Below are 14,785 nucleotides of genomic sequence, written 5' to 3'. Positions count from 1 at the left end.
TCCACCTTCAGACAATCAGTCACTCTGTGAGTCATCCTGCACAGCAAATACCTGGAGCAACTACAACACTAGTCCAGTGAGTAACACTCAAATCACTGGTAGTTGAAAATGAAAATGCTTTTTAGGGCAAACACACAGACACCAGCTCACATTTAGATGAACCTGTGGGATGACTAATGAGGAAATACAAGAAGCAATACAAAAACCACCAAGTTCTGTTTTGTTTTGTCTGCTCTGACAAAAGAGTTCTAGTTAAAGGTAAAAGGCTCTTAAAATGTATTTCTGGATTCATTGCAAGATATCTCTTGCAGTTTCTTCAAATGCAGCCTGGCCTTTCTCCAAGGGCTCCTTACTGTGACAGAGGCATCATTGGGACCATAGGTGTCCCCAGAAGGCATGGACAGCCAAGAAATTGTGGATTGTGCTTTGGTGCTATTAGTAACAGCGACATGGATTCATTTCTCATCTTAGTCTAGGAAGGAACAGAGCAGTGCTCACAGATCTGGTCCTATGCAGGACTCACAGGGGTGGCCGAGTGCTTCAGTATATCAAACCCCTCCTGTTTACATCTCCTTTATATCTTAGACTTGAAATGCTTCCCAGAGATGTGGGATAAACACAGAACTTGTAAAAATGTCTTTTAAAATAAAGGTGTTGTTTGGGCTGCCTGCGCCTAAGGGCAGTGGGGGACAGGGGGCTTCCATTTTAGACTTCCCTGTGGTGTGGAGACATCCCAGTGGGGCAGGGGCAAGGAGTGGAGAGGAAAAAAACTAGAGTGGGGCTGTTGTGGGGTGCCTATCACCCCCATTCCTCACCCCTGTACTGCTGGGATGGGAGAGGAGTCACGGAGGGAAGTGCAACAATGAGCCTGGGGCAGGGGACAGGTGTCAAGTTTCTCGTGGGCCTTAGGTCTTCAAAGAGACAAGAGCAGTTGTTAGTTGTTGTAAAGTCGTTTATTGCATGAATACATCAGTCTTGAAGCCAATGAGTTCAAGATATTAAAGTTCATATTAAAAGCTTTCTGGCATAGAGTCCTGATGTTCCGAGCAGCAGCAGCAGCTTCTTTTTTTAATTCTTCTGTGTTTTTTTCACCCCAGTACAGGGGATTTTATTCATAAATCATCCAATCAGCTAAAAAAACGATTCTAAAATATTCTTCCTACACCAATCTGAGCTTAATTCTAAAGTGCAAAAGTTGTGTCAGTTCTTACCCAAAATCTACGCATATATTTTTATTTGTTTACGCAAATAATTCTATCTCTTCTATCTAGAAATGCGAGCAATGTTCTACTGTGCTTTCATTATGTCTGGAGCAAAATTAATTTTGTAAAAAGTAACACTTCTGAACTTTAAACTTGGCTTTAGAGCTTTTTACTAGCTAACACAGTCTCCTAAGGAACTTACTATGTATCTCTTACTTAAAACTAAAACTTACACTCCTACTTCATGTCTGTGGCCTAATGTGTTTTAGTTTCTCTCAAGGCTCCAATTCAATCCCTGCATTCCTTTCTCTCTCTGAGGGACTCAGAGAGGCTTCTATTTCATGCATTCCAAAAGACAGGTAAAGCGATTTGTTTCTCATCATTGATCTCTGTACCCATTGGAAATAAACCAGTTTTCACCAGTCAAGTCAGTTTTGCCCATGATAGTGCTTGGTAAGAGATCAGTAAAAGTTCTCCATGCTTTTAATTTGACCCACAGGTCAAATTATGTCCCCATCTCCTGCTGATGGCCAAGGTCGATTTACCAAGAACAACCAGCTTACAGAACATGTGAAGTTTGTAAAGGGAAAACTGAAACTACTCACAGCACTCCAGGGCAGGGTGGGTGTCATGAAGGCATTTTATCAATTCTTTCAAACCCCACTGTCTGCTGGTGTTTATGAAGGAAGTGGACATGGCTCAGTATCTAATGCTGTGAAATGACCAAAAAATTTCAGTGATAAGAGTTTAATGAAAATGCTTTAATGTGGATTTTCGTCTTGGTTGTGCACACTGAAACCTGAGATGGTCAGGGAGAATCCTGTAACTTGAAGAGCATTAATTCGGAGAGCAAAAATTTGTGAAATAAACCTCACCAGTGTGATGTTTCTGTGCTATGGTACCCTACAGGTTGGTAATCAAAACATTTGACAGGTTATGGGCTGGGATAATTGAGACAAGATCTCAAGTATTCTCAGTCTAAAACTCGGGTCTCAACAAGTGTGGTTCCGGAATTAAATCTGAAAGCAAATATGTATGACAATCAGTTATACTGACTAATAAAATTATTTCTTCAGTTACAGTGGGAGTGGATGATGGAGCCAAGGCAGATGCAACACTAGAGGAAGAGGGGAAAAAACCCAACTCATTTGCCAAATATATGCAATCCATTCCACAAAATGTATAGAAATAAGGGTGATTTTCCTGTGGTTGATCAACGGTAAAAATGTTGCTGATGGTGGAGCCAGGAATGCAACACATGCATGCTTAAGTTCATTCAGCAACAGCCACCATTTATTGAAGCGTGCCCTCTTTTACAGGGGTTTTGAATTTCCTGTGCTTACAGAGTTGATTGGACAAAGGTCTTAGCACCGCCCAGCTCACTGGCTAATGATACGGGTGCATTCATGGTTCAGAGGGATTGGCTGGAGTCACCTTGTTTGAGCTTGAATCCACCCTATCATTTTGAAGCTTGAGGACCTGTTTGCTCCTTGTTCTCTAATGAGCTAGGCTGGTTGAATTGGTGTCTGTTATGCCAAATTATCTGTGCAGCTATAGATCAGCTGTAGGTGTCACATAAAAAAAAAAATGTTAAAAAAGCCCAATGTAATTTAAAAATCTTTTTTGATGTGAATTTGAAGCTGTGGTTTGATAGCTTTTCCTCCACTCACAGGATACAGACGGTTATTCCATAGTAAATGGGGTACAATTAGTGACTGTCCACAGCTGAAGACAGCAGTGAGCAGGAACTTTGACGCTTTTCAGATCTTAACTGTATCTGGACCAATATTCTCCTGTGTCTTGCTGATACCCAATTCCCCACAAAAGAACCAAATCTTGCACTCACTGTTGTGCTACTCTCACATCTCTTTGGTGAGGACGACATGGGGTTTTCCCTTGCCCTGTAGCCTAGGGAATGGTCTGTTTCCTAGGACTATCTAGAAATTTAATTTGAAAAGCTTTTGTTATGTCAGGGCCTTGGGACCTGACAATGCCTGTGATCTTTTCTGGTCTCCCAAAGGAGATTTGGAGAGCATTTTTTTACCCATTGTAGGGATGTGCAAGGCACATTCTGCAAATCTTTCTGCACTGAATGTCTGTTACATGGTTTTAAAGAATCTTACAACCACTTGCAGTCATAATGATTGAGTTTATCATGAGCTGTGCTAATACTCACCATGATTTAATCTATATAAATCAACTAAATATTGATCTATTAAATTTTCAGAGTTGTTCCTTGTATGGAAAAGCCATTATGCAGTTAATATGTTCTAAGACTGGCAATTTAGCTTTATAAATTGCAGATCGTTTTTTGTCTCAGCTTTATGGTCGGCTCAGAGCAATGTGAGACTCTTCTACCTATCCCTGTATTGTTTTCTTTGCACATCTGACCAGCATGATTTGTAGTTTGGGGCCGAGAGATGTTCCTGGTTTGTCTGATACCCACAGTTTCTATATTGTGTGGCTGATTCACAGTGTTACACAATGCAAGATACAGTGGTTTATATTGACTGACTCTCAGCTGCCCTAACACATTTAAACTTATCCATCTACCAGTCTGTGCAGGATACGGCATCTGTTCCCTTGAATTTAGTTATTCTTTGTTTGATTTATAACAGAAGCCTGTAATAAATTATCTCAGCACAGTTGGAGTGCACTGAACTACAGATTAAGAGCTGGAATGAGTGGGGAAGGCAGGGACTCCATAAACCATATTTATGGAATCAAAGCTCTTTTTTTGGTATTGATTCTATAACAGAAGCTAACAAAAAGTTATGTTAAGCACTAACTTTATAACATATTTCAGCAAACTCTTTCCTAACTCTGCTGATCTCATATAATTAATCTAATCTGTGTTTTTTAATAAACATCCTGCAATTCCAGCAACTGCTGCAGAAAGCAAAGACTGTTTCATTGTGTTGATGTCCAGTGCATTGGTGTGTTTACTAAATCTGCTGGTATTTTCTTCACTGAAATACTTTTTTTCATGTTGATGTAAGTCCTCAGAGGCAGTGAAAGTCCTGCAGCCTCTTCCTGCTGTACTCTTCCCTCAGGGAGAGTCACTCTTTAGGCATTGGTGAAGTATTGCTCCACAGTGTCTCTTTATCTCTTAATCTGCATCCACAAACCAGGCACTGAGTTTCATCTTCTCTCTTAATGGGAACAGTAACAGACTGTGCATGGCCCTGGTGGCACAGCAAAAAGGGGAAAAAATGTTTGTGGAGGTAAATGGGGATGGGAGGAGGTGTGTAGCCATGGCAGCACTTAGAACCCCAAAACTACATGACAAGGCTTCAAAGGTTACAAACCCAGGGGAAGATGAAGGTCTGATCAGTAACCTGGAGCAAAGGGAATGACAAAAAATACCTTTCCGAGGGTATGATCTCAAAGAGCTTGTGTTAAGTAGAGTAGTTGTGAACTTGGTAAGAAGCATTGCTGCCCAAAGCTGTGTTTAAGGAGAGTGCTCAGCAGAAGAGTGGGATTCCTGCAGAAGACAAAGGCTGGTGATGGGAAGCACAGCTTGGCTTCATTCAAAAAGGATCAGTTAGAGACAAAACCAGATAAATTAAAAAAAACCCTCTTGTAAGCAAGACACCTTTGGAACAAAAAAGGGTAGGCATCATTTTAGAGAAACAAGATTGATGGGACAAGAGAGTCTTCACATTCTGTTTCATCTTACAGGTTTCAGTGCAGTAATTTGCAATTTATTATGGTGATGCGTCTCTCTTGCTAATTATTAAAATTCTTGTCAGAAATAATTTCAATTCTAGGTTTATAAAGAGGCTGCGATGAGTTCAGGATGCTCAAGTTCTCAGAGTTGAATTAATTTGTTTTTATTTAACTCTCAGAGTTGAATTATTTTGTGTCAGCAGTTAGATAGAAAGCACTTATTAAAAGTGAGTTAGAAATAATTTCTATTTGTTTTTCTCAAATATACTTTACATACAAGAAATTTTATTTTAGTAAATTTATTAGTGTCTCTTTGCAGAAAAGCAATGGATTGACAGTTGATCTAAATTGTTACAATTGTTTAGAAGGTCAAAAACTATAGCACTTAAAGAAAAAACATTCTACTGGTCTAGAAAGCTTTTCTTAACGTGCCCAAATATATTGTGTATAACCAGGGAAATTAAAGCCTGCATTTCCCAAGTTTTAGAAGCTGCTCTGTGATTTTGACTGAATGAATTTTGTGTTGGTACTTCCAGGAGTTGCTGGTTAAGGGAAGCTGTTGCAATGGCCCTTTGCAGGGTGTTTTTTCCTCTGTTATGTTTAACCCAGCCATGTCTAAGAGAGCCAAGAAAATAAAGTTCAGAGAATTCTGTACAACACCTCAGTGCAGGCAGTGATCTTATCTAGTGCAGGTCACAGTACCCATCCTCATGGTCACTGAAGGACCAGAATAAATGCTGTTTCTCTGTCTGAAATTCTCTTTTTCTAGCAACTTGCAATTGTAGCACTTAGAGAAATACACCTGAAACTTAAAAAACAGAGTAACAGGATGAGTTTGGATGGTCTTTCACCCTGAAGTTTGCCTTGGACAGATCCCATGAGGTGAGAGCGTGGCCTTAGATAAATCCCTGTGTTGGTGTTGCCCAGCAGTGATGCTGCAGTGTGCCCCACAGAAGCACACAGCAACAACAACCCAGGAAATGCTGTTGTGGGGTTTGAAACTGACCAGGTGTTTTTCCCTTCCTTAAGGAACTGGCAAATGCTCATTTTCCTGTTATCAAGTCCATTTGTGGTAGTGCTGAACCACGTGAGCTATTTCAGTCATGTTCATGGAAACCTGCAGCTCCCAAGAAATGGGATTTCATCTCCCTTGTTTGTAATCCTGCAGAGCTCCAAAATGGTTATGAATTAAGAGGCATTTCCTGTGCCTTCCAGTGTAGGCATGGGAGCTGCCTGCTACATATTTAAATGTTACTGCTTCTTTGGCATCTACTCTGACATGAAATATTATAGATTAATAGGCAATCAGGAAGAAAAACAACTGTGGAAGGTACTTTATTTAACACACACACACTCTCACAAAAAAAAAAATTGCTTTGAAATAAAAAATATCTTGTTTACAGCATGAGGAGTTCGTGTTCCAGATGTCTTCATCTGTTGTTCTTTGAAATGTTTACTGGAAAGCTTTCTTGGATAAAGAAAAGGCTGTGGGGAATTCAGTGACAAATGGGACACTGCAGTCTGTTCCATGGTGGGGTGCACTGAGAGATTGGGAGCCTGCAGATGAATTGCTGTTGCAACGCAAGGAAAAAAGGAGGTAGTTTCAATAAATTAAAAATATAGAGCAGAGTGATACAATAGAAAAGACAACAGCACCCAGCACATGTCAGATATCATGGTTTGGACTTAGAGCCTCAAAGAGAAAAGAGAGCACACAAAGATCCACCACTGGTTAACAGTGCACACAGTAAAGACTGGTGATTTGAGAAAGAGATACATTTGATTCCAGCTTTCCCTTATTACTGTATTGAATTCCCAGTCTTGGCTTTAACTTGACATTTTAGTCATTATAGTCTTTTTTCTACAAGTGGCAATACCCAGTTCAAATACTTCAGTGTGTATGACTTGATGTATTGCTCTATGCTTTATTTTATTTTAAAAACAAAACAAAAGCTTTACTCAAATGACTAATTTGTCCTGTAACTAGTTGTTTTTTTAATTAAAAACTTTTCTTGGGGGAAAAAAGCAAAAAAAAAATTTCAAACCAGCACAATGACTATAATATTAAAGGATTAAGTGGAAACTATCAAGGTGAACAGTTTTTACCCAGAAGGGTACCTTGTGAGGAATGAAAACATAACTGCCAAGAAGTAATTGGTATTATGAGATGTATAGAATTTCAGTCATATAAAATTATAGAATCACAAAATCATGGAATCATGTGGTTTGAAAGGACCTAAAAACCCATCCAGTGACACCCCTTGCCATGGGCAGAGACACCTTCCACTATCCCAGGCTGCTCCAACCCCAAAGTCCAACCTGGCCTTGGACATTTCCAGGGATCCAGGGGCAGCCCCCGCTTCTCTGCTCTGGGCACCCTTTGCCAGGGCCTGCCCACCCTCACAGGGAACAATTCCTTCCCAATATCCCTCATAACCCTGCCATGTGGCAGGGTGAAAATCTGGATAAATTCTTCATGCCCTTTTTTGAGTCCAGTAGTGTTGCCATTGCCTGAAGTGCTGCTGGAGATTAACTCCCTCAGAACAGATACCTGGAATAACATAACTGAGTATATTCAGATTAACTTTACTTCATGCAAAATCCCCATAAATTGTGTTGAGTTGGTGCTGTGCTACCTTTTATCTGCCTTTCCCTGGGATGAGCTGATGGAGATCAGGGGGCAGAGCACATGCTGGGAATGTGTTAGGGGGATGTCAGTGAATGGTTGGTTTGTAGAAAATTATATGAATGTTTGACTGGATCTGTAACATGTGGTTTTGGCAAGGTGTCCTGGTTTTTCTGCAGAGCTGGCTCCATAATCTCTCCGGGAAGTGAGTTTGCCTTCATTTCTGGATGTAGCTTTCTAGAAAGCACTAAAGTACTGTTTTTCGGTGAAAATACTTCAAGTGCTGCACTATGGTCTGAGTCTTGGCACAGTGTTGTAGTTAATTCCATTATTTCCAGTTGTATAACTTGCCTTCATGCAACTTTATTGCTTATAATGAATATTCTGTAATTATAAATGGTGTTTAGGCAATTCTTCCTATAATATCCACTTTTTCTGCTTTGTGTCAAACTTACATAGCCCCCTCTAGCCACTGAATTAACCACAGAATTCTGTGACAATTCTCAGAAATATATTCTAGGTTCTCATAGAAAGATTGACCTGTTTTGCATATTTTAATTTAAACAGTTTTTAAACCCAGTGTCATTTAATTGTTTTCCTTTTGCAGTTCCAATTAAAAAAGAGAATGGGGATTCCTAAAGTAAAGAAGCTAATTTCTTTTTGCCTTTTAACCATTTAGCTATGAGGAATGAAGAAAAATACAGATTTGAAGGGTTTTCTGTAAGGAAAAAAACAGTGAAATGTTGCAGCATGGCAGTGATGCTAATTACAGAGGCAGTAGAGAAAGGAAATGTGTCAAATTAGTCTCAATTGCATGAATTTGATTTTTTCATTTATGTAAAAGAGTGCAATAGTGGAAGAAGTATTCTTCAACAATATTCCCCTCAATCTGCCACTGGGAAACAAAGATGGAGATCTCCAAGAGTCTTGGGTCAGTACTTCTGAAAATACCCCTGGATGGGTTTTGCATGTGATTGACAGAAGGAGAGTTACACAGAAATGCCTCCCAATACCTCTTTTCCCCTCTGCACTTTGCTGCAGTGTTCTGTGCACACCTGGGCAATGTGCAGGTACCACACTTGGGTTCTGCCAGAATTCCCACCAAAATGTGGACACAATGTATTGGGTAAAAAGGCTTAAATACAGCAATTGTGTGCAATAAAAAATAAGTCTGTGCCATGTGTTTCAATGTAAGAATGAATGATTCATAGTCCAGTAATGCTGGCTGCAAAATATGATTACTGAAGGGATGTTACAGATTTAATTCTATACTTATTAAGAAAGCAGTAATATGGCATTAGGTGCCTTATATGTCTGTAATTAACTTTTAGGTTGGTTTGGGTTACTCACATTCTACCTTTCTATAATTTGTGTGGGATGTTGCTGGTTCAGTTACTCTGGAGATGCTCTGATCAATGCAGGTAAAGCTGGTGGTGACTGAGGAGGTCAGGTAGTTCAGCTCCCTGCCCCAGCAGGAGCAATTAGACCTCAGCCATGCCTAAAAGTTAATTAGCTCACCTGTTCTTCAAACCCTCCTGTGACAGAGATTCCACTCTCCTTTGGCAATTGATTTCTGTGCTGAGCCACCTGGAGAGATAGAAAGATTTTGATAATATCTGAACGAAATTTTCCTTGTTGCAATTTAACCCTTCTTATTCTGTCTTGTGATGAATAATGTTGTCCCCTTCCCTTGACAGCAATTTTCCATAATGAAAAAACTGTTTTCGTGGAGGCTTCACAGCATTTTAAATTTTAAAAATCACAGAACCTTCAGTCTTCTATTATGGATCAAGTTTTTTAGCTCACTGGGTCATTCTGTTGCTTTTCTCTTAGTGTTTTGCAAGTGACTGGAGTTACTGACCTGTTGGGAAACCGTAGTGAAGCCACAGCAGTTCACAGTTAATGGAATCCTGGACTCATGGAATGGTTTGCTCTGGGAAGGTCCTTAAAGCCCATCCCAGTCCCACCCCTGCCATGGGCAGGGACACCTTCTGCTGTCCCAGGCTGCCCTATGCCTCATCCAACCTGGCCTTGGACACTTCCAGGGATCCAGGGGCAGCCACAGCTTCTCTGGGCACCCTGTGCCAGGGCCTGCCCACCCTCATAGGGAGGAGTTTCTCCCTAATATCTCACCAAAATCTGCTCACGTCCAGGCTTTTCTTGCTTGTCTTGTCACTACTTGCTCTTGTGAGAAGTTCCTCTCCAGCTTTCTCCAGCTTGGTGGAAAGTCCAAAGGCTGGCAGGAGCAAGGACAGGCATCTGCCAGGTGGTTAATGACTCGGGGGGCTGTTTGCTGGCAGGACAATGCAGGAGGGGCAGCACACAACAATCCTGTGTCCAGCCATGGACTGTAACTTTTCTTTGTGGGAAGGCCCACCTACCCCCTTACCCAAAGCACTCTGCAGCCTAAGGATGAAGTGTACTCTGAGAGGGGTGATAATTTTCCCTTAGAAAATCATGGGTCTATAATTTCCATCAGTTAATGTGACAAGTACAGATCAATCTACATACTCTATATTTTTGAAATGTTCCCGGTTTGTTATTTTCTAAAGTTAGGGCATATTTTAAAAGCATTAGTTAGGACAAAATATTGGCAGTTGAAAAATGCCAGTCACAGATTTTTTCATGCACATGAAAAGCAGTGATGGGTCAAGCTTATTTCAGTAGAACCTTGAACAGAGAGGACACTTGGTTTTATAGCGCTGGTTAGGTCAGTGTCTGTTCCTCCTGAGTTCCTGTGTTGAGAAGCTAGGATCTTTCTTTCCCTGTTTCTTGAACTGAGGTTTTCCAGTGTCCTGTTGGAGCCACTCAGAGGTCAGTGGTGATGAATTTCAGTGGTACTTGTGCCCCATCTATTGCTCCTTCAGTGAGTCATCTTTGGGCCATTTGTTTCATTTGGAATTGAACAGTCCTTGCACACAGCAGGAACAAATGAGTAGCCTTGACAATCCCTTTCTGATGTCTATAGCAATTTCTTAAGATTAAAAGGTAGATTAAAACCAATTCAGTGACTGAAGGCAGGACTATCTTCTTTGCAGGGTTTATTTACAAAACCTATTTTTCCAGCTTTGCTAAAACAGGAGAAATTCAGATTGGGACCATTGGAGCCCAGATTACCGATCAGTTGTTCTCAGAAATTTGCTGCAAACACAGCCACAGGCTGCTTGCCTCAGCAAGCAGGCCAAGGAGGGCAGAATTTTGATGAAAGATGTTAGCTTTTGTGTTCTCCAGAGCAATGCAGTTTTTCAAACAGGTCAGACAGCATATGAAGAGTCCATGTGCAGTAAAGTTCCTCCCAGCTTTCCCAAAACCTGTGCTGGCAGCTGTGTGCTTTGTTGTAGATACAATGTTGGGCAAATTAATGAAGGATAGGCAGGGCAGTGGTGGAGAGGGGAAAATCAGAACCAAAAGCCCTACTCCTCAGTGAAATAATAGGACTTACCATTATCTCCACATACACATAATTTAGACATGCCCAAACACAAGGTTTATATTTTTCATTTTAAATAGATCCCAGATTATCCTGCTTTAATCATCCATTTGACACTTAATAGTAGCAAATACATGAACAATTCATGCTTTAACCTCTGGGCTCCTCAATCCATCCTCACCTATCCACATTTTCCAGCACCTCAGCATAATCTGGCACCCCAAATCTGTTTGCTGGTTAACTGCAGGAGCCCATGTGGCCCATTTCTTCAGGAACTGCTTTTATTGTTCTGTGTTGAATCCTTTTTTAATGCTTTTTTAATGAAGTTTTCAGAGGGTGAACACCGTCAGTCCTCATCTGCTGGAATAGGAAGTGTCTGCTCTGTCGAAGCAGGGTAGAAAATTAAAGGGGGATATTAATGGAGGGGAAGAAACTTGTTGATAACACAATAATGGTTTCTGTTCTCAGGCATGACTGCTGCCAGTTTAGCAGTGATTGAGGCTGAAATGATTTTTTGTGATGTTCACACCAGTCAGGTGGTCTGCAGGAAGGACTTGGAACAAAGTCATTCCAGAAAAAAACTGTGAAGCAGTTTATAAATAACCAAAATCACTGCATAACTCATGAATCATTTGGATGATCCTTTTCATCTCACTGCATGTTTTCCCTCTTGGTTTTCACTGATAGGAAAATCAATGCCTCTTCTATGGACTCCTGATCTAGACTATTTCACAGGAAGGCCTTAGAGAGCAAATCTATTTTATTCAGCTGCCTGTCCAGCAAATTACTTAATGTCTCAACTTCATTTTGACAACTCAAATATTTAAAGTTCTGTATGTTGCTGCTGTGTCTGGTTGAATAGATCTTTAACATATGATCAGTTTCTTTGGTTTGCCTTTTTCCTTGCTTTTCTTTCCTTTCTAAGGCAAAAAGTCTTCCTTCCATTTTAATTGTCTTGGTATCCTGGGCACAATACCTGAGCTCTTATGTTTGTAACCATGTCCAAAAAACCTAAAACCACTTTACATTGGTTATATTTTGCATAGAGACATGTGGAAGATGAATTTTCAGCAGCAGGTAAGGGTTAAGATTTCAGGGCACAGCTGTCTGACAGAAGCAGAAAGTGATTACCTGTGGTACAAAGTAAGCATGAGATGAGAGAAAAACAGATTGTTTGGAATGGTTCCATGCGGCATTTCTGCAGTACACTTTCGGAAAAGTCACTGCTCAAGCTGACCTTCAAAACTGAAATCATGGGTTATTTAATCAAGGCCAACACACAGAGGTACAGACATATCCATAATTCTGATACAAGCCTTGACTGGGTTTGATAAGTCTGACATGTCACTGATGTGCTTGGACAGTTGTTTGTAATGAGAGATCACTTCCCCCTGAATCCAAACCTGACCGTCTCTCAGGTGGCATCAGCTCCATTGTAAATAATTGACAAAGACCTAGGGAGATTTAAAGCACAATTATCTAAAACCTGCATTAAAAAATGAAGCAAACTTAAAAAGTTATACAGGCCTTCATTTATGTTGCTAACACTTATCAATTACAAAGACAAAACAGGTCTAATCAATACTATACTAATTTTTACTGATATTACTTCATAACTGTTAATTAGGTACCCTAGATCTGATATTGTTCTTTTATTAATGAAGAGAAAGTTCTCAGTTCTCTGACAAGGCACTTCTTTCTCCTCCCAGAAGGAGTCTTGAGAGAGGGAAGACAATAAGTGAAGCAGAGGAGAGGGAATAAAATGTTCTGCATGTGGTTTGTAGACAGGACACAGTGTTTGGATGGATAGCAGCAGGAGGGCCTGGCATTAAGGACACAAATGAGAATAGGATGTGACCCACAGGAGGGACCTGGTTGGAGAAGGCAGAGAGCAGAGAGAACACCTTCAGGCAGGGATGTGGACAAGGTCACATTTTAAGATCATCTTTCTAGCTTTTAGTGGCAATTCTGTGATTGAAGTGTTTGGTTTGTGACTGCTGTAGGGTCTATGCAGAGAATGAACATGTGTGTATGTGCATGTGTGTGAATGACAACACAGGTGGGACAGATTTGGGGTTTAGAAATGAAATTACACTGATTTGCTTCATTGTGTTAAGCCCATGGATATGACAATTTTGTATTCCTACTCTTCTCTTGTGTTTGTGGTTACTGCAAGGAGATAGGTCCATCCTTCAACCCCAGGATACCCTCTCACGAATGAAAAGTTCCTACTATAACTTAATTACAGACTCACAGAAACATGGAATCCGAGACCGGTTTGTTTTATAAAGCCCATCCAATCCCACCCCCTGCCACTATCCCAGGCTGCTCCAAGCTCCAGTGTCCAACCTGGCCTTGGACACTTCCAGGGATCCAGGGGCAGCCACAGCTTCTCTGGGCACCCTGTGCCAGGACCTGGCCACCCTCCCAGGGAACAATTCCTTCCCAATATCCCATCTATCCCTGCCCTCTGGCAGTGGGAGGCCGTTTTTTTCCTAACATCTGATTTCAACCTGCCCTCTGGCAGTTAAAAACCATTGACCCTTGTCATGTTTCTTTCTGCCCATGTACATAGTCCCTCTGTCTCCTTTTTGTCAGCCCCTTCAGATACTCCAGAGCAGAAGGGCTCCAGCCCTTGGAGTACCTCCTCTGTAAAAAGACAGGTCCTTGTCTGTGTTGTGTGGGGACTCCAAAGCTGGAGGCAGCACTCAAGGTGAGATCTCACCAGGGCAGAGAGAGAGGAGAATCACCTCCCTCAGTCTGCTGGACGCTTGAAGCTTTAGAAATGCTAATGCAGGAATATTTGGTGATTAGTTGCATATGTTCATGAGTTTCTTGTTAACTAATCTTGAACCCAGTATTATTTGTTTTTCTTTATATTCTTGATGCCTCACTGAATGAAAAAAAAATGCAGATTGAAAGTGCACATTGTGAAAAAAGGCAGAGCGATGTGGAGGGCCCTACAAAAGTGTTTCAAAGATACCCTGGAGCCATGTACTTGTGCACAATCATACCCATGTTTCCTCTCCCCTCACTCGCACTATCTCTTGAAGAACAAAGCAGGCCAGCTTTTCTGATCCTTGCTTCTGCTTTCCTGCAGACAAATATAAAATATGGAGGTGATTTCAGCAAGAAGAAATGTCCATTTGGGATATTTTTGTTGATACCTCCTAAACAAGTCTCTGTTTTATATTCCGTAACTGTTGGTTCCGTTTTCCCTAACCCAAGGTGCCCCAGCAGGCCTTGGTGAGTGCTCTGGCCTCAGTCAGTATTGATAGAAAAGAGCAGGTACGTCCTGAGGATGGCTCATATCATCCTCAGGTAATTGTCTAAAAGCTCTGGTCTGAGTCACCTCTGGTGGTATTTAACTCTTTGCACCAATTACAGCATGAGTCTGGATGACTGGTTTAGACTGATTGATTGGAGATGAATTCTCATCTCTGATAATGCTTCAAGAGGGTTGATTTGCATGGTGTCCAATCTCCCAGCATTATGGGAAACCAACTTTCCTGAGGCTCAGCAATTGGTTAGAGTGGCCTCTTGTCTAAGCCTGTGCCAGGTGCTTCCTGCACTCCCAGCCCTCCCAGCTTGCTCTCAGCTGCTCACTGATCCCCAGCCCTTCAGCAGGAATGCAAAAGGAGGGTGCAGTGTCTCAGCTCTGTTTTCCAGACACTGACGGAGAGAGAAGATAAGCAAAGCTCCACAGTCACATCTGCTTCTCCCTTATTAGTTCCAAAGAATAGAGAAGACCTTTATTTTGCAGGGCAAATGAAGTTTCACAACGTGGGAATTCCAAGCACAGAAAATTCTCAAAATCTTGTGCATGCAGGCTCAAACACAGAAATGAATACAGTGTTA

The sequence above is a fragment of the Pseudopodoces humilis genome, chromosome 9 (assembly GCF_049639895.1).
Source record: "Pseudopodoces humilis isolate 2021_Gansu_Grassland_sample_001 chromosome 9, ASM4963989v1, whole genome shotgun sequence".
NCBI lineage: Eukaryota > Metazoa > Chordata > Aves > Passeriformes > Paridae > Pseudopodoces > Pseudopodoces humilis.
Note: the sequence above shows the minus strand (reverse complement) of the source record.